Source organism: Myotis lucifugus, unplaced genomic scaffold (genome assembly GCF_000147115.1).
Source record: "Myotis lucifugus unplaced genomic scaffold, Myoluc2.0 scaffold_3, whole genome shotgun sequence".
In the NCBI taxonomy this organism is placed as follows: Eukaryota; Metazoa; Chordata; class Mammalia; order Chiroptera; family Vespertilionidae; genus Myotis; species Myotis lucifugus.
Genome location: NW_005871051.1, coordinates 11,222,027 through 11,242,927, shown reverse-complemented (window position 1 = coordinate 11,242,927; position 20,901 = coordinate 11,222,027). Strand labels below are relative to the sequence as shown.

The window sequence follows — 20,901 nt, the reverse complement described above, 5'->3', positions numbered from 1 at the left end:
ATAGATAATTGATTTCAGAAAGGAAGAGAGAGAGAGAAACATCAATGATGAGAGAGAACCATTGACTGGCTGCCTGCTACATGCCCCCACTGGGGATGGAGCCTGCAGCCCGGGCATGTGCCCTGATCGGGAATCAAACCGTGATGTCCTGGCTCACAGGTCGATGCTTAACCACTGAGCCACACCAGTCGGGCAAGACTTTAGAATTCTTGATTCAGTTCTTTTGTGGGAGGACTATTTCACTTTAAAGTCTAAGTTATTCTTTAAATAAAATTTAAAAGCCCAAGATTCTGTGAGATAGAAGGGCTCTCCCTAAGAGTACTCCCAAATAAAAGGCTGTTGAGATATTGTCTAGGAAATGCTGTTGAGTGCAGTGTGGTTAGCTGGGCACATCGCTGATCACCCTTTTTTAATCAGATATTAATGACTGTTTGATTAAGATTGTAATTTAATGCAGGCAGGAGCCTAAGATTATCTCTCATTATGGTCAAAACTTTCAACTTTAATTTCTCCTTAATAAAACTTCTGGTCTCTGGCCATGAAGAGACAGAGGATCATGGAAGGAATGGAATTCCCTGCCGCACTGTGAATAGCAGTTCTCAAACTGTGGTTCCCGGAGCAGCGGCAGCTGTTGGGAAGGTGTTAGAAGGGCACGCTCTCGGGTCCCACCTAGACCCCGGAGGGGCTCAGGGGTCTGTGTTCTAACACCTCCTCCCTCCCCACCCCAGGACTCAGGGGCAGGCTGACGTCGGAGCCTACGGGTCACAGAAGAGGACTGCCTGTAGTTCAGCCCTCCTGCCTCCCCCTTGAGTCAGCAAGCATTTGGGGGAAGAGGCCTCCCGTACACTAAGCACTCCGCTAGGTGCTGGGGTGCAGCGACAGCAAAGACACAGCCCCTACAGAAACACAGAAAGAGAACAGGGAGGGGAGCCGGGGACAGCACTGCTGCGGCCACCAGGTCTCATTCCCTTCCTGCTGGGTGACCGTGGGCAAGTTACTTAACCTCTTAGAGACGTGAAGAGGCCTCAGTCTCCCCTTTCTGTCTCTGTGGAGATGATGCTAGTTGTCCGGTCATGGAGCTGCTGGGAGATTTCACTGGAGTATGTGCACAAGACCCTCCCCCCCCCCCCCCAGCACCAGGCCCGGCCCCCAGGGAGGAGGGTCAGGTCCTGCTGTTGTAAGGTTGCAGGGGGGAGGACGAAACAGGGCGTGCACTCTCACCTGGCCAGGAAAGGCTTCTGGGAGAGGGCTCATTGGTTTTTTTTGTTGTTTCTTAAGATATATATTTTTTTATTGATTTCAGAGAGGAAGGGGCAGGAGAGAGAGATAGAAAGAATCATCAATGATGAGAACTATTGATCAGCTGCCTCCTGCACGCCCCACACTGGGGGTCGAGCCCACAACTCAGGCATGTGCCCTTCACCGAGGATCAAACCGTGACCTCCTGGTTCATAGGTCAACACTCAACCACTGGGCCACCTGGCCAGGTGAGAGGGCTCATTTGGGGTTGGTCTGGGCAGGTGGGTCATTCCATGTAAGGAGAGTTCAGGCTGGACCAGGCGGCTCTGAGCTCCCTGCAGGTCCCAGGTGACGTTCTGGGGTTTCTCGGGCAACCTCGTGGCCCCGAGAGCCCCCCCACCCAGCATTATTTGTCTGCCATGGTGTCTGTCCACCGTCCTGCCCACGCCCCCTGTAAGGCCGCTGTAAAGGTCAGAATCACCTTCTGCGGCTCCCAGACCCGGAGGTCTACTGCACCCCACACCACAAATGACGAGCCTTCTCCCTCTCTGGGTTCCTCCCCCCTCGTTCGGAAATGTGGTTGAAATGGGGACTCGCGAATCCCAGTGCCGGCCTTCAACCATCCTTTTCCTCGGAGCCTTTTCTCACCAGCCTCTCCCACGTTCCCCGAGGTTTAGAGAACCACGGAATATTGGACATTTCCCTGCCCTCGGAGCCGTCCCGGAGGGGGGCTCACCCACCCATCCCACCCGGGACCCTGAGGTTGTCTTGCAGCAAAGTCTCCATATTTTTTGCCACAACAATAACTTTCTCCTTCACTTTTATTATTTGTTTAGAAAGCCCAACGCAAACCCCAGCACTGTGCCCCTCTCTCCACCAGGAACCTGGGCCTCCGGGCCGCCGCCGCCGCCTCCTCCTCCTCCTCCTCCTCCTCCTCCTCCTCCTCCTCCTCCTCCTCCGCTTTTATTTCAGTGGCCGGCTGATTGGAAAAGAGCGGCCCCCTCCTCCCCCCAACCCCACAATTGTCACCGCCAATTAGTGCATTGTCAGGCCGCACAATGGCGTTACTGTAGCCAGTGGAACGGGGGCCTTTGTGCTTCTCCAGCCGGCCGTGGGGGCAGTCAAGTTTCATTTAGAGACTTAACACACAGCGCCAGGAGGAAAACGCTATCCGTCCGAACAGCAGAAAGAAAGAACAAGAAGAAAAGGAGAAGGTGAAGATGAAGATGAAGGAAAAGAAAGGCCGGCGGCAAATGTTGAAAAGAAGAGAAAAAAACCCCTGCTATTCAGGAGTTAGCCCAGCGCATGAAAGGGCCCGAGTGGCCGCTGCCCACTGACGTCCCCTCGGAACACAAAAAGGGCCCGGGCTTAACAGCAATTAGTGGCCTGATTGTGCCGGGACACTGTGTGTCTTCAGAGGGTTTTTCAATTTTTTTTTCCCCATCTTCACAAATAAAGGGGGTGGGGGAGGAAGGTTGGGGCTGGGGAGGCAGGGGCCTGCTGGCCCTGACTCCCCCAGCAGTCAGGGGTGGGGGGCATCCGCCTTTTTATGGACAGGTAGATTGATGGCATTTTATTCTCTAAAGCGTGTAACTAATCACAGAGCGTGTTTTTCCGTCAGAACGTGACATATGGGTGCATTTTGGAGTCACTGTTGTATTCGTGTCAAGTACCTTTCGAGCAGCCCTTTTTGCAGCCCAGACGATGCCCCCAGCGGCCAGGCCCTTTCGCCGGCGCCCACGGGCTGTAGGTTTTCTCTGTCAGCGAAACGTGTACGTCCAGGAGAGCTTTCTTCTGCGCGTGAACGTAATATTCCCGCTTCGACACATGCAGACCCGCAAAGGCAGCCGTGGCTCCTGAGCTGGTGCGGGGTCGGCGCACCTGCCCGGTAGTTCCTGGGCGGTGTTTCCCTCCCGCCTCCCGGGTCCCTGAAACAGGATGGGATGTGTTCCCTGCTTGCTGGCGCTCTGGGCTCAGGAAAGGACTCTGGGCACAGAAGCCGTCCTGAACCCAGGCTGCCTCCCACCTGGCTCCCACCACACCCTCCGAGTTCTAGAAAGTGCAGACTCACCCAGTCAGACGGCCACCGAACAAGGAGGCCTGTGTTTGTTTGACAGTGTGGCCCCACGCAGCCAGTTCATTACCGGTGCCCACTTCTCTGCATTCCTGGTATCTTTTATTTCCCTTCAAAGGCATTCCCCCCCCCCCCGTCCCCTCTCTCTGGGTCAGACCAGATACTAATTTTGTTTAAACAAATAAATGGAGACATCAGGCCATGCACGGTTTAAATAAAATCACCCTCGTTTTGGAAACAGGAGAGTCAGAATTTAGCCAGGACTGTCTCACAGTGAAGTTGAAGCAAAGGAAACTGGGGGCTGTTTCCAGGCCTTTGCTGGAGGGAGGGGGGGGGGCGCATCCAGGAATGTGAAGACCCGAGTTCTAATCCGCATCCCGCCAGCGCCTGGCAAAGGGGAGGGGGGGGTCACTGTTTTGCCCTCGGGCATTGTCATGAGGGTCGCCAGAGACGTCCTATGAAAAGGGAGGGCCCTGTCGCACGCACCCAGAGCTGGCACCCAATGCCCACGGCTTCTCTCCCTGCAGGAGGCTCAGTTGGGCTCCCGGAGGCGCCCTCCACAGTTGGTTTTCTTTCCCTGCCCGCTGTGCTGTGGGCTGTTCCGAGCTCTCCCTAGATGCCTGGTCACACACTGGCTCCCTCCCCACAACACCCCCCCCAAAGAAGGCCAGTCTGGTTCAGGCAGGAAATGAAAAGTGAAACCCTCAGAAGGGCCCGTGGAATGTCACAAATACCCAAGTCAGGAAATGCAAATTGAGGGAGGCATCGAAACAATGAGACCGGCTTCCTCGGGTAGTGTTTCTAGGAGAGGAGAGGGGGAGTGATTCTGATCCAGATCTCGGTTAGGGAAACATCTGCCCGGTGCAGGTGCAACCTCGGCACCGCCCACGCCCTCCACCCTCAGCCTGTGCTCGGGGCTGACTGCAAACCGGGAGGCTCAGGAGACCCGTCCCAGGGGGGCCAGCAAGTGAGACTTCAAGCCTGAAATAGTGAGCCCCGGAGTTCACCTCCACAAGCCCCACCCCCACCCATTCGCTGTCCAATCAGTGTCCGGTCATCGAGTTCACCGCCTGCCTGTCTTTCAGAGTCCAGTCCTCTCTGTCCCCTGCCACTTCCCCTGCCCTTGTCCTCTCTCCAGGCCGTGCAATCCCTGCTTAACCAGCCTTCCTTCCAGGCCCTTCGGTGCTGCCCCCAGCCTGGTCTTTGTCAAGTGCAAGCCTGCTCTTGCCTCGGCCTTAGAAATCTCGCCTGCCTCTCTGTCACCTTCAGGACGCAGTCCACACGCAAAGCATGGCTGGAAAGCCCTTGATAACACGGCCCTACCTGGTCTTTCACTCCCTTGCCCGCCACCGGGATGGTCTCGTGGGCATGCGACCCATGCATTCACACTGGCCTCCACCTCGAGGGCATGGGGTCCAGATGTGGCGGCTGGTCCTGCCTCTCTCCCTCCGGCCACTTCACATTCCTCTGACGCCAAGCTTCTCCCACTTACCCAGGGTTTTCTGTAGTTCCTTCTCATTTGAACGTTCTCCCCGTCTATCTGCTGAGCTTCTCATCACCCACCATGACTTTGCTTACAAGTCTCCTTCTCTGAGAATCGTCCCCCATTCCCCTGTCCAAATCAGGGATGGCCTCTTTGCAGATGTCCACTTCCGGCCTCAGCTCACTGTGATGTAATCCCTGCCTAACATGTAGGTGATGAGCTCCAGCATAGCAGTATTGTGTCTTGCACAGTACCAGGATTTCTTTTTTATATTTACATTAAATTAAAAAAATTGTTTTTCAATTACAGTCTACATTCAATAGTATTTTGGATTACAGTGGGGCCTTGACTTACGAGTGTCCCAACTAACGAGTTTTTTGAGATACCAGCTGTCTCTCGGCCGATTTTTTGCATTGAATTGATAGAGTAATTTGAGTTAACGAGCTCCTTAACGAGCTCGGTCTCGGAACGAATTAAACTCGTAAGTCAAGGCCCCACTGTAATTTTAGGTGTACAGCAAGGTAGACAAGTACCAGGATTTCAAATGCTTGTCTGAGTGACACTGAATCAAGTGCAATATTTAAGAAATAAAGGCTGATTGCAATTGTCCTTGAGTTTTCACCCCAACGACCACACCCATGCTGTGTGTGTGGATTTACCGCAACTCTGTCATCTTCACGCGAGCCTCACGGGGTCCCTCGGGGCCAGGGTGCGGGTACTGCTGCTGTCGGGTCCAGTGGAGTGGCCTCTGCTGAGTGGTGAGCCTTAGAGCAACGCTGCCCGTTGGGACGGTCCTCGATGGCAGAGGTGCCCTGTGGCTGCACCGTCCAGTACAGAGGCCACCAGCCACGTGAGCTACTGAGCACTCGAAACGTAGCTCATGCAACCGAGGAACAGAATGTTTCACTGTATTTCATTTTCATTCATTTAAATTTACATCGCTGCACGTGGCCAGAGGCACCCACAGGACAGCGCGGCCGCCCGTGACATCACTGATCCTCGCTCGGGCCAGGGAGCAACTCTGCTCAAAAACCTCCTGCTACAGAAAGACTCCCACACAAGTCGCCTTCAAGCACCCCCTGGGGAGAAAGGGTTTCAACTAACGAGAAAACAGTCTCTTCTGTCTTCCTTACTGAAGCCAGCAGCCTCTCTGGGCACACACTCTGCAGACAACCACTGTTTGGGGCTCCCTGGTGTAGACACACTTGGTCTTTCTGCGAAACGATGGGGGGTGGGGGGGAGAAGCCTTCTACACCAGGGAGGGGAATACCTGTTGGAGTCAAGTGTTTCTACAATGGTTACCAAGGGCAACAGGCCAGCCTGCATTCCTTTCCTCCGCTGTGGCCAGGGTGGGGTTCCTACTAACGCTCACTTGGCTCCCCTGCCACTGGGCCCGGGGGCCAGGACCGTGTTCTGGGCTGGACACCAGTGGAGAGTCATCTGCCACTGGGCTGTTCAAATCACTGAGAGAGGGAGGGGGAGAGAGAGAGGATTCCATTTTCAAGGTGCACTTTGTTTCAGTGGCGACTTCTGTGACTGATCCAGGTAACAGTAGATCACCTGGGGACAATTTCAAAGATGAGAGCAGCTGGGTGAGCAGAAATCACAACAGATCTAGATGCAAAGAATCAGGACTAGAAGAACGAGCCCCTCGGGCCCTTTGTATTTAAAATGATCCACAAACTTGCAGAAAAGAGACCCCCCCCCCTCCCCAGGACTTGAATTATAATTTCAAATGCTATTTGCAATCATTATCATCAAAAGTAAAATGGGGATCCTTCCTTCCCCTCCCCTTGGCCTCCACCACTCACACCAGCAGGGCCTCCATGTTCCCAGGGGCACTCCCTGTTCTCCCAGGCCCACCGAGCAGGAAATGAGCTCCACCTAAGAACTGGAAAGTTAGGATGAGAACGAGGGAGAGGATCATGGAAACGGTGGGGGGTTTTCCCTTCAAGTCCTGAATGCATTTAAGACAGGTACACGGCACTCCCTCCAGAACCATAACATTCCATCTGCGGGGTCCTTCCCAGGCGGTCTTCTCCCGAGCACAGCTGTTCATGCTAACGACCCTCAGCTGGCTACGTGCACGGAGGCCCTGAAATGGTTGTCCACTAAACATACACTTTATCAGTCAGGACTTGGGTCCAGTGCTGTTTTTCAGAGGAGTTGTGTCCAAAAAAAAAATGTAACCAGGCCTTTGGCCCCAGAGGCGTCGCTATTTGTCTGGTGTGCAGGAACAAAGTTTAGAGAGCAGTGCAAGAGCTAATCATCCGGTACCCTTTGGGACGGCACGGCCGGACCTGGAGACTATCATGCTCAGTGAAATAAGCCAATCAGAGAAAGACAACTATCACGTGATCTCACTTACTTGGGAAATCCAATGAACAAAATGAATTGACCAACAAAATAAGACCCGAAGCATGGAGGCGAGGAGCAGACTGACATGCCTCGAGGTGGGGTGGGGGGAGAGGAGACATAAACCAAAGAATTTACATACTTCTATGCATAGCCCACGGACACAGGCCCAGGGTGGTGAAGACCTGAGGGAGGGAGGGGAGACATCTGTAAACAATCAAAAATAAAGAACTAATAGAAGTCTGCTCAGTTGTGAGGTGCCAATCCCTGCACAGGCAGCGTTGGGAAGGCACAGGTCTCCGGGGACGACAGTCAGGAGGCCGTGTCCCTGAGGAGGTGACAGGGCCATTCCCAGGGAGGACAGACTGGAGCCGTCGCCCTGGCCTGAGAGGCTCCCCTGTCCCCGAGGAGGAGGAGGAGGAGAAGGAAGAGGAGGAGGAGGCACTCGGCAGTGGAGCTGTGGACCTCGGAGGATCGAGGACACACAGTGAGTCCAGCCTGGTCCCCACGCCCAGACCAGGGGCACAGCGCAGCACCAGTTTCCCTCCTGCTCCCCTCCCACCACATAGCAGGCTGGGTTCCTGTTGGTAACCCTGATCCAGGGTGGGGTCCATGGACACAGAGTAGGACGATCGTCGGGATTTCAGTGACTGCCACCAAGGGACAGGGATAAACTCCAGGTCTACTGCTCACCCTGAGCTGCGTGGCCTTCAGCAAGTGCCCGAGCTTCCTGGGCCTCCCCATCTGTCAAATGGGGCAATGGCCCCCTTGCGGGATGACTATGAAGATTAAGTAACAACGGTACAGCACTCAGCAAATTGCCTGACACATACTAAGCGGAGAATACATGGTAGCTATTACACGCTTTCTTTCTATTGAGAAAGACGGACGGTATCTTTCCTGGAGAAAGGTGGGAAGACGGAGTTAAGAGTCTGTCCCTCTTCCACTCTTTCCTAATCTGTGAGCTATTTAACCACTGATGTTCTCACTTTGACAAAGCCCGTTGCAGTACGGGTTCACTACAGTGCTTTTCAAATTGCAGAACCTTGATTGTCTACTATTTTCATAGCCATTTGGCTTAATTGTTTTTTCTTTACTAGCCTGGTGGAACAGGTTAAAGTTAGGGAAAATTTAATTAGTGTCTGGATGTGACCCATCCCAGTAAACCCTAAAAAGGAAAACTAATGAAACACGTGCTGCCCAAAAGTAGCTTCGTCACTCAGTCAACATGTATGAAGCACCTACTATGGGCAGGTCCTGAGCTACATGCAGATGGCTGCCTGCCTGTGCGCCCTCCTTTCATAATAAAAATTCTCACCAAGGAATATTCCTTAAATAATCAAAGGTATCATGACGAGCACTTGGATCTGGAATGATGTAGAAACTTACTTTTAAATGAGTATAATTTGTCATGCATATAACAGATAAAAGAAAGACTATCCAGAGTATATAAAATTATCTAAAATCCTATTAAAAATCATCCCCGACAATGGGCAATTCACAGAAAAGAGAACTTAAATTAGCCAACAACACATGCAAGATACAGTGGAATATTATGCAGTGGTTAAAAAGAACGAGTTAACATAGAATTACCGTATGAGCCAGCAATTCCACTCCTGGGTATGTACCCAAAAGAATTGAAAGCAGGACTTGATCACATTTGCACACCCATGTTCATAGCAGCATTAGTCCCACAATAGCCAGAAGATGGAAACAACCCCAGTGCCCATCAACAGATGAATAAACAAAACGTGATATATATACACCATGAACTATTATGCAACCTTAAAAAGGAAAGAAATTCTACCACATGCTACAACATGGGTGAACCCTGTAGACATTATGCTAAGTGCAATAACCCAGACAGAAGAGGACAAATACTGTGTCATTCCATGTATGTGAGGTAGCTAGAGTATGGAATTCACAGAGACAGAAAGTAGAACCAGGCTGCCAGAGGCTGGGGGAGGGAGGAATATGGTGCAGAGTTCAGTTGGGGAGAATGGTTTGTAACAATGTTAATGTAGCTAATGTCATTGAACTATATACTTAAAAATGGTTTAAAATGGTCCATTTTATGGTATGCGTATTTCACCACAATAAAATAATTTATTTCCAAACTTGGAATAACTATCAAACTATCATTCTTTTTTTACTTTTAATTATGCTTAGGGAATTTTCTTCCTTCCCCTCTTATCACTGAAGTTTTTCAGTAAGCCTTTATTGTTAAAAAAAAAAAGCAAGGGTTGCGGGGAGAACAAGGTAGACACTGAAAGAGGTCTAAGAGAAATCATTATGTGAAAAGGCTGATTCATACAGTACTTTCCCATTTATGTTCAGAAAAAAACACACGTCGTGTATGTAAAAGCATAGACTGGTCACAAAAGTTGCCTCTGAGAATAAGAATGAGGGGTAAATGGGAACTTCTGATTTATGCAGGGGGGGCGGGGAGGGAGGCAGTTTCTTGCGGTTTGTGTTTTTTTAGAATGAGAGGAAGGGAGAGGGAGAGGGAGAGAGAGAGAGAGAGAGAGAGAGAGAGAAAGAGAGAGACATCGATTGGCTGCCTGTCTTACACGCTCCAACCAAGGACTGAACCCAAAAGTTAGGTATGTGCCCTGACTGGGAATCGAACCCAAAACACTTTGGTTTATGGGACAATGCTCCAACCAACTGAGCCACACTGGCCAGGGCCTGATTTATCTTTATTGTTGAATAATTTAAAAATAGACCCATAAATCCCCAATACCAGGGGAGGAAGCCTGGGGCCTCCAGCCCAGTGGATTTGGCACACAAGGCCTAAGACTGCCATATCTGAGTTTCAAAACATCCTAAAAGTGAAAAACAAGCTAATACAGGCCCAGGGTATAAGGGGACCATTCAGAGTGCAAATATTATAAACCATTGTCTGTCAAAATACAACCATATTGTGAGGTCACGAGTTTCAGTTTTTGGCAGGGAAAATACGGCCAGCACAGTCCTCCTCTGAAAGACTTGAGCCAGAATATACAAGTATAAATACCATGACACCACATTTTATTGGTATGATGTAGACAAACTGTCTAGACTCTAGCCCAGCCGTGGGCAAACTACAGCCCGCGGGCCGGATCCGGCCCGTTTGAAATGAATAAAACTAAAAAAAAAAAAAAGACCGTACCCTTTTATGTAATGATGTTTACTTTGAATTTATATTAGTTCACACAAACACTCCATCCATGCTTTTGTTCCGGCCCTCCGGTCCAGTTTAAGAACCCATTGTGGCCCTCGAGTCAAAAAGTTTGCCCACCCCTGGCTAGCTAATGCTAGCAGATAATAGGTGCCCAAATAAATATTTGAGTGAATAAAGGTACAGAATGATCCATGGGTGTTTGGGGAGCTGTGAAGTGTTAGGTATTGTCAGAAAAGAACCTGAGATCATGACCTTAGGGACCCTGTCTGTCTGTCTCATTTACCTGACCCGGTGCCTGGCATATAACTGGCACTCGGTCAATGCTTGTCCGGTGAGTTATTCACATAGAAGTTAGAGGGCAAGCTGAGTCTGGTGATTATTTTCTCCCATTACTCAGCTAACATCTGTCAAGTGCCAACTATGTGCCAACGACGGCAGCTTCTGGGGATGAAGAAGCCAGGCCTTGCCTTCCAGAGGCTACAGAACAGCCGGCTCTCAGGGTTGAGTTGGCAGGAGGGCGGGATGCGCTGGAGAACAGTGCGTGAGGGAGGCCGGTGGGCAGGAGGGGCAGGCAGGGCTGTGAGTGTGGCCAGAGCTCCCGGTTCGAGAGACAGGCCAGGGGATAACTCTCAGCAGGAAGGGGGACAGGGAAGATCGCAAGGTACATTCAGGCTTTTACAGTCAGATTTCCTGTCTGTGTGCTTGGCCACTAGAGAGTGGAAACTTCTCTGCCACGGTGGTGACAGGTCGCGGGGCCTGGGAGGACGGGTCCTCTCATTCCAAGAGGGCGGCAGGTTTCGCATCAGAGGCAGGTGGGACTCCGGAATCCCCGAGCCTGTCTGATCCCCGAGCGAGGAGCAGGGGGTTTTCCCCAGGCTCCGGGGGAGGCAGTCCTTTCACCACCTCCAACCCCCTGTCCTGCACGCCGCCGGGGAGTCTGGGCCTTCAGACGCAGAGAATATTTCCTAGTGCAACACAACAGGCCACAGCCCGAGACGCAAGGTCCGAGACCTCCTGAGAGGGTTAGGGCTTGGAACTGGGCTGAGCGCACAGGAGTTTAACTGAATATTAACCAGCTTTCCCTCTACCACCCCAGGGTGTTTCGGTTTGTCTCTACTCAATATGCAGTTAACTGTCCCCACTGTATTCCGTATTAGTTCTCCCTCCCTCCCTCCCTCTCTCAATGGATAGATTTTTATCTATCCACTCATTTAACGATTATCCACTGAGAGCAAACATGCTGGAGATACAGAGAAAAACAAGATAGAATTCCAGCTCTCCAGCTTGGCCATAGTCATTACAAAGTTCAATGTCAACGCAGCCTTTGACTCAGCAATTCAACTCCCAAGAATTTATTCTAAATATATACTCCCACAGGTGCCAGGACTTCTGCGTAGAAGGACAATCCCTGAACTATTTTAAATAACAATTCAAAATTAGAAACAATACAAATGCCCACCAATAGGAAACTGATCAAATAGATTATGCTACACCTAAACAGTAGAATACTATCACTGTCCAGAAAACGGTTGATCTTTATGGGAAGGTAGGGAAAGATCTCCAAGAAAGATTAGGCAGTGAAAAAAAGCATGCATATTATGTTACTTTTGTTTTTAAGAATGTGTGCAATTATATGCATACAAAGGCTATCAGGCTATCAGATAAGCTGTCCAGGATGGAAGCCGCTAGCCCAGGTGGTGACTGGGCCCTTGAAATGGGGCTAGTCCAACTTGAGATGCAACAGCAAATTTCAAACACTTAATACAAAAACAAGAATGTAAAATGTTTCAATAATTATTTCTTTTGATTACACGTTGAAGAAATATTTTGGATACATCGGATTAAATAAAACATGTTATTGAAATTGATTCCACTTTTCAATTTTTATTATTTTTATTTTTAATTGAGAGAGAGAGAGAGAGAGAGAAAGCGAGAGAGAGAGAGACCTAATTCCACTTTTTTAAAAAACTTTTTTTCAGTATGGCTACAAGAAAATATAACGTTACATATGTGGTTCACATTATATTCCTATTAAACAGCAAGTACTATTCTGGAACAGGAATCAGCCAAAATGGGCTAAAGCCTGCTTTTGGAAATAAAGTGTTATTGGACCGCAGCCACACCATTTGTTTAGGTATTGTGTATGGATATAAGGACAAAGTTCAGTAGCTACAGCAGACACCATGTGGCTGCTAAGCCAAAAATATTTACTACCTTGCCCTTTACCAACAAGGGGCCATGGAGTAGCCCCAATTCCTACCCTGTAGAAACCACAACCAAAAAAGATTATCTTGAGACGAAGGCAGATTTTTTTACTTTCCTTTGGGGGGAATAAGAATGTATTATTTTGCCCTAACCGGTTTGGCTTAGTGGATAGAGTGTCGGCCTGCGGACTGAAGGGTCCCAGGTTCGATTCCGGTCAAGGGCATGTACCTTGGTTGTGGGCACATCCCTAGTAGGGGGTGTGCAGGAGGCAGCTGATCGATGTTTCCAGCTCTCTTTCCCTCTCCCTTCCACTCTGTAAAAAATCAATAAAATATATATTTTTTAAAAAAGAATGTATTATTTTTGTCAGCAAAGAAGAAAAACAATTAAAAGAACTTACAAACCTGCTTCTAAGGGTTGCACATTCTAGTAGGGGGTCAAGCCAATAAATAATTAAAGGGTCAAGGAAAAGTACAAGGGCAAGGCTAAGTGTTTGGAAATGTCAGGTAGACAATGGTAATAATAGCCAGTAATTACGGAAGGCCTCCGAGGTGGTGGCCACCATCTGCAAAGTGGTGCTTTCTATACCTTAGTTCATTTTACCACAGCTGCCTCATGTTACAGCTGAGGAAACTGAGGCCTAGAGACATAAGAAACTTGCCCAACGAGACAAATCCAAGCTCTTAACCAGACTAGATTCTGCTGGGGAGTTAAGCCTGGAGAAGCAGTTTGTGGAATCAAGGAAGACTTTTACTATCGCCTCCCTGCCTCTACTTCCCTAACTAGCATTTTCGTCTTATTTTCTTATCATGGGCTTGAGCCTGAGGAAGGTACTGTGGGGCTGTTCTTTTCTGGAATACACTAAATGCCATAAGAATTTCTTCTTTATACGCATTAACCTGCTCGTCAAATACCACAACAATTCAAAAGCAAAGAGTGACATTCCCATTCTGCACCCTCCTTCCCACGTGTCCTGTACCCCAGCTGGAGGGTAGCCTCCCCGACTCCATACCTAACCTATATGTGATGCTTCCAGCCGAAGCAGTAATGCTGCTGCCAGGAGACTTGCTCTTACCACTTAGCAATAGAGCATAGACCTCTTCACATGATAGCACCCACAACCTATTTAATACTTTTAAAGACCTGAAAATAGCCACCCTGTTATTATTTTAGCAACCCCCTTTTTAAAATGAAAACATCAACTGAAGTTCTGATCGATACTAGAAAAATTACTTTTAAGAACCACTTGTACCCTTTAGCATTTGCTTTCAGGAAGAGGACTTCCATTTGTGATTTCTCCGTGAGCACAGAGGCAGGCTGGGTGCAGCTCTGAATGTGTGGGAAGCATATTTCACACCAGTTTTCAGTCTGGAACCGTCTGCAGACAAACAGCCAGAGACACAACTGGACGAGGCTCTTCGGCCCCCATGTACTTGCACAACAGCAATGTCATACACCTGTAAAACCCAAGATAATAAAACCCAAGATAATTATGACTTGTCCGGAGAATGCACAGTCATGTCCAGGCAGGGTCGGCTGAGAAATAAAGCCTTAGCGTCTCTCTTCTTTTTCCACTTTCCCAGCCACCGACCTAGCCTGGGCCTCTGCACCTCGTCCCTGGACTGCTGGTGAGGTGTTCAGGCGTCTCCTAACCTCAGACCTCCTCCGCTGCTAACCACTTGGCACAGGGTGGCCAGATTACACTTCCAAATCATTGCTTTGTGCATGTTGCCCCTGGTTCACATGCCTGCACAAAATTCCAGATCTTTATCTTGGCGTCCCAGGTCCTCCTCAGTATTGCTCCAACCTACCATTCTGCTCTTATCGCTGAGTTGCTCTCTAAGCTCGTCTCCCCGTCTCCAGCCAAAGTGGTCCTATTTTCCCCAAACTTCACCTTGCTTGTTCTAAATTCAGTTTCTGCGAAGAGAGGCCCGCCTGGCAGGCCCTGCCTGGCTCCCACAATCCTTCTGTTTAAACCCTTCTCTAACTCAAGTGAAAATCTTCTGAAGGTTCCCGATTCCCTGAAGCTCAAACTTTGTCCTCATCCCAACCTCAAGCTGATTCCACATTCATTCACTGATCATGTGATGGTTTTAATCTTTATATATAAAGAGTATGTACAACCCCAACTAGACTGTAGTAGGTAGAGGGACTTCTCTCATATCATTTTAGACATTCTATAAAACATACCCGAGCACCTTCCATATAATACATAGTCAATAAGTGTTGGCACAGAGTAAGCAGAAACTTACTGCCTCTGATCCAGTAAGTCATAGTGACCTCCTCCTGGAATCCCAGGGACTCCCTTTCTCCCCTGGGCATTATCCTACCATCTTCATTGAACAGGACACCTTGGAAATGCTCCATGTGAATGCATGAGGAGCCTCTTCCTCTTCTTCTCTTCCTTCTTTCCTTTCTTCTTCATAGTTGCATGCTATTTCATCCTAAGGAGGCACCATAATTTATTTAACTGTTCCCAGTGATGGTCATTTAGGTTATTTCCAATATCCTGCCAGAAAAAAAAATAATTTTGCTCTGAATAATTTTGTACGTCTGTGAATATTTCTGTAGAATAAGTTCCTCAAGCTAAAATTGTTAGAACAAAGGACCTGTTCATTTGTAGTTCTGAAATATCCAGTGTCCCCCCAAAATGTATACACACTTTGAATAATTATAAAGGCAGTGTTTATTAAAATACATTTCATTTTCAAAATGTAATAGAATCAGCTGTTAAAGTGTGTATACATTTTGGGGGATATCCTGGCAAGATAGTGGGGGATCAAGAGCTCTAGACCAGGGTAGCATTGGGTCCCCTATATCCCTTCCCATATATCCTTGAGGAGCTATAACAATCTACACTCTCACCTGTAAAGTTTGATAGTCATTATATTTAATGTTGAGCCGAGGAACCATACTTGATTAAAACATTCCCTTATTTTTGTACATTTAAACTCAGTCCTTATTCAATAGAGAAACCAGCTTCCAAAACCCTGGAAACTGAGACCTTAATCCTTTGACTGTAAATCACACAGCTTCTCCAGGGAACAAAAGAAACTCAAGCACCTAACTCTACTACTTTATGTACAGGAATGTGCACCAAAAAAAGTGTAAAAGTCACATTTTTATAAATAAAAACAAACAGCCAACAAAAAGATGCAGCATAGTTCAGTAGAAACAAGGCAGATTTCAGGGTCAAAAGGCATAAATTTTCTTCTTTCTCTTATAAGCTCTGTGACTTTGGACAAGCCACTTCACCTCCCTGAGCTATAATTGTCCCCTCGGAAAAAGAATCTAGTGGTATATGCTTTGACATGAATGACAATGTATGAAGAAATCCATCTACCTGAGTTGGTAGCCAGCTCGGGAACCAGGTCTGAAGACAGTTTCATCCCCAGGGTCCAGATAGTTCCTGGAACGTGGCATGTAACCGATACATAATGAATAGATGAACCGTGTTTCATCCACTCATCCACAGGATGGGCGACTTGTCCAAGGCCAGGTAATACACAATCAAGAAAAGTCAAAGGTAGCTCAGAGAGAGCCAGACAGGTGTATGGAACGGCCAGTCTGGACTATTATCTCTCCACCTGACCAAAGACTTCATAATTGTCTCCAGCTTTGCTGTACTCCAAGTGAAGAGATGTCGGGAAGGTGTCTTCTGTAAGCCATTTTCAAGGTTTTCTCCTTCCTATTCATTCATGAATCCCACACTTCCAGGTCTCTGAAGAAATGGGACTTTATATCTGGCCTCCAAGTCTACCTCTCAGCCTTTGATCAAACATATTCTTCAAAATCATCCAATTCCCCACTCCATACATCTGTCCCTTTTTGGGGTATCACATTTCATTTATACCCAAATAAATTATTCTCTGACCTCTCTCCCACCTTCCCTGTCTTTTTCTTAACTCTCTACCAATGAAGTTCTAGGACCATATTAATTTTCTGACATACTCTCGAAGCTCTCATGGCTTTGAGATTGCAAGCCAGCTCTGTAAGTTTACAGTAAGACCCAGAAATTTTAAATTATCTGCCCAGGTGTGTAGAGTAATTGGGGGCATGAGTGGCTTTGAACTCAGGTCTTCAGGTTCCAGGTCCAGAATGTGTTCAACAGTCTATTCCCTCTCCTCACAATTTGACATTTGCAAAGTGCTTTTGTTTCTCGTTGCTCATATCGTCATCATATTAGTCTCAGAGGCCATGACCTCAACGCAATTGCTGGGGAGCAAACCACCTCAAAATTCAGAGGCTTAACACAGTAATCACTTCCTACTCCAGCTCCTGCACCGGCAGTTCGGGTGAAGGTTGGCTAGGCAGACCTGCCGATCGATCGTGGCTGGGTTTGTTCATGCATCTCTGGGTCAGCTGGATGGTTCTGTTCTCAGCTGGGCTGGGCTGGGCAGCTTCCTGGGGGCAGCTCTGCCTCATGTATCTTATTCCCATCCTAGGGCCCTGGGCCAGCCCAGGCGTGCTCTTCTCATGGAAACAGTAAAGGGGCAAGAGAAGAAGTCCAGTGATGCAAGCACGCTTCCAAGCCACTGCTGGCATCCCATCTACCAACATCCAGAGCAGTTGCCCCAGTCGAATCAGTGGATCATCTCTTGATAGGAAGAACTGCGAAGTCCCATGGCAGAGGGTAGTGACACAGACAGGAATGCAGACCTGGGGCACTTACACAATCTGCCCCGTGTTCAAGTGTCAAGCCATCTTAGGTTAAGCTAATTTTTCTTCTTGCCTCCAAGCACAGGCCAGGGCTCTAAAGCAGAGGTACCCAGAGCACATGGTGCAGTGAGACGGGGCACGAGAGGCCCTCCCTGGCTGGTGACTTCAGCACCAGGCTGCACTTTGGCTGCCGCCGCAGCAGGGTAAACAGAGAAGGAGGGTGACAAGCCGGCACTGGCTCAAACCTCCGGGCTCTGTATCCAGCTGCCCCCACCCTAATGGCTTCTTAGCATGTGATTCACTGCTCTAGGGAGAGAAAAGTAATGGAGGGTGTAATTTATATTGGGAAAATTGCTCTGAAAAAAAAAAATTAGAGAGCAACAGACCCAACACTCTGGCTCAAAGGGAGTTGCATAGCAAAGGACCAGGGAAACTGAACGTAGTGAGTAAAAGGATGTGGGGGCCTGGAAGAGGAGCGGTGGGGGGGAGACCTAAAAACAGGGGGGACATGAACAACCCCAAGAAACTCTGTTTTCTTAGGGGAGGAAAATGGAAAAGCAATAAGCCTGACATTTTCTGAGTTGTCTTTTGCTCTCTGAAAGTGCTCACGAAGTAAGACTTAGAGTTTTCAATGAAAACTTCTCCAAGAGATTTCCTCACACCCTACCCCTTCCGCTGCCAGAATAAATATGCGAGGAGGCTGATCACATATGACACGGAATCCAAACAACTGAGCAAACTCAGGAAACCGGAGAGGACCCAGTTTCCAACCCAGAAAACTCCGTGACCATCGGCGCTCGATCTGGTTCAGATTAGACGCTCGCTGCACTTGAAGAGACTTTTATAATTACACGAACGACAATACTCACAAGTGAATACGCTATGAAGGTTAACTTAAATAAAAATAGTAACATTGCCCTAACCGGTTTGGCTCAGCGGATAGAGCGTCAGCCTGCGGACTCAAGGGTCCCAGGTTCGATTCCGGTCAAGGGCATGTACCTTGGTTGCGGGCACATCTCCGGTGGGGAGTGTGCAGGAGGCAGCTGATCGATGTTTCTCTCTCATCGATGTTTCTAACTCTCTATCCCTCTCCCTTCCTCTCTGTAAAAATCAATAAAATATATTTTTAAAAAATTAAAAAATAGTAACATCACTGGCCACAGGTTGTATTAACAGAGGCCACAAACTTGTGCCTCTGAGGCTTGGAGGTCATAGGTCAAGTGAAGACCTTCCCTAGCGTTTCTTCCCCGGGGGCTTGGACTTTAATTTCCTTCCTTCAGCTTGTTAAGGCATCCAAAACTTCCTTTCCTGGCTCGTTTCCTTAGCTATGAATGAAAGAAGGAAGTGAAGCTACCTGGTCATCAAGGCCCACTCGAGTGCACAGAGGTAACTATACCTTCCCAGCTCCTTCCACTGTGTGAAGGGAATCAGTGTGGCACTCACCTTTGTCCAGGTATTTAGTAGCAGAGGTTGCCGGGCATAGATTTTTGAAATACCAAGCACAATGGAGGTACAGCAAGAAGGATCTCAAACTGTGTGCCCTTGGGCAAGCTGCTTGTCTGTTTATGACGAGGTTTCCTCATCTGTAAAGTAGGGAAATAAGAGAGCCTGTTATCATCGGGTGTCCTGGGGATTGAAGAAGATAACGAGTAAAGCATTCAGGAAGGGACTCGGTACTTAGAAAGCATTCCATACATGGATTTATTATTATCTGCAAATGTGATTTAGGCAATTCTGAAGGTGGCAGGTTTTCTTTCACTAAGAGGTGAGTGCTGGGAAAAGTTGTTTATAAATAAAAGATATTGTTAAAAAAAAACAACACTTTTTAAAAAAAATCCCTGTTGGCTAGCTAATGTGAAAGTATAGCTTGGAGTTCTTATTTGCTTTCATATTGGTTTACCTGTATCTATGCATTTGATTTAGTTCATCCTACCTTCAACCAGTAAGACAATAGTCAGTGGTAGCTGCACATTAGAATCATTTGGGGAGCTTTAAAAATCTTAGGCCAGTCCAGCCGGTGTGGCTCAGTGGTTGAGTATCAACCTATGAACCAGGAGGTCACAGTTCAATTCCCAGTCAGGGTTGTGAGCTCGATCCCTGGTGGGGGGCATGTAGGAGGCAGCCGATCAATGATTCTCTCTCATCACTAATGTTTCTCTCTCTCTCTCCCTCTCCCTTCATCTCTGAAATCAATATAAATATAGTTTAGAAGATTCTTCTTTTAAAAAACCTTTAGGCCCAAACTATCTATGCTGTCAGAAGTCTGGATAGTGATTGGACAGAGGGCGAGGCAGGGAGGAGGAGAGACTAGAAGGGAGCCTGGTGCGTGCTTGTGACATTCTGATTCTTGAGCTGGGTGGTGGTTACACAGGTACCTTCAGTTTGTAAAAATTCATTGCAATGTATACTGACAGCCTGAGCACGTTTCTACATGCATAATATACTTCAATAAAAAGTTAAACACAAATGTCTATGCTGACGTTGCACTGAAAATCAATTAAATCAAAATCTTTAGGGGTGGGACCCTGGCACCAACATTTTTGAAAAATTTCCCAGGTGGTTTTAATGTGCAGCCAAGGTTGAGAGCAGCTGCAGCGGTTCTTCTGGCCACAGTGGGCCCAGACCTTGGAACTGGCATTCAAGCCATTCGTAGAAAACCAGGAGCCAGTGGGGTTGACCAAGGACTTGTTTAGGCAGGTCTCACGTCCAAAGGTCATTGGGCAGGATAGTGGGGGTCAAGAGCTCTGGACCGGGATAGAAATCTGGGATCAGTGCCTGGGTCTCGCACTCATTGGCTAAGAGACTTGGCTAGCCATGTAGGTGACCTCACAGAACTGCTACATCCTCAACTGCTAACTGGTGCTCACACTAGCTCCTCCTTACCTCATTTGGTCCCCTATATCCCTTCCCATACATCAAAGGCTCCATACATGAGCTATTATTATAAGACTAGGGGCCCAGTGCATGAATTCGTGCACCTTGAAAGGAACTGCAGGCCGCAAGGCTGCGGTGGGCACAGGGGCGGGTCTCAGCCCATCCTCCATGCCCCTGCCCAAGCCCCTTTCTCTGTGGCCTCCGGCCCCCTGTCTGCCGGCAGCCCTGCTCCCGCCACCACCACTCCCACACACTGATGGCACCAGCCCCGCTCACACCCGCTGATGGCGCAGGGCGATTGGGGCCGGCACCAGCAGCAGGTGTGAGCTGCAGCTGCTGCCTCAATCGCCCCTCAAGAACAGCAGGAGGTAGAGAAGCCCTGAGGGGCAATCGGGGCCGGCAGTCACTGCTCGCACCCACTGACAGTGCCGAGTGATCAGGGCCAGCACTGGGCACCGGCAGCAGGTGCGAGCACTGGGCGGGACCACAGCACATGGGAGCAAAGAATTTTCAGTAACCCATTAGAGGCTCATCCCGATGACAGAAACCGTGCCCCACCTTGGTCTGGCACCCCCGCTCACCTGCTCTACCATCCCACTGCGGTCAAAACCCACCATGTTCTGCACATGACCCTGGTCTTCAGCGCACGTTATAACGACCAGTTGTTCGGTTGTTCTGCCGTTCGGTCTATTTGCATATTAGCCTTTTATTATATAGGATGTTGCAAATTTTCAAGAGACCCCTTCAAAAGAGTGTTTTGTCCTTGCCTCTGATTTCCAGCAGAGAGGTTAGGCCAGGGGTGGGCAAACTTTTTGACTCGAGGGCCACAATGGGTTCTTAAACTGGACC

The 20,901-nt window shown here is 48.6% G+C and overlaps 1 long non-coding RNA gene across 1 annotated transcript; it reads right to left on the bottom strand.

Annotated features, from left to right (window-relative positions):
- Positions 1–12,850: 12,850 nt before the first annotated feature.
- LOC106698388 lies at positions 12,851–18,768 on the bottom strand. Its single transcript, XR_001349711.2, has 4 exons — positions 18,622–18,768; positions 15,863–17,484; positions 14,772–15,028; positions 12,851–13,976 (listed from the first exon to the last, which is right to left on the bottom strand). It is a non-coding gene; the product is annotated as an uncharacterized LOC106698388 (long non-coding RNA).
- Positions 18,769–20,901: the final 2,133 nt, after the last annotated feature.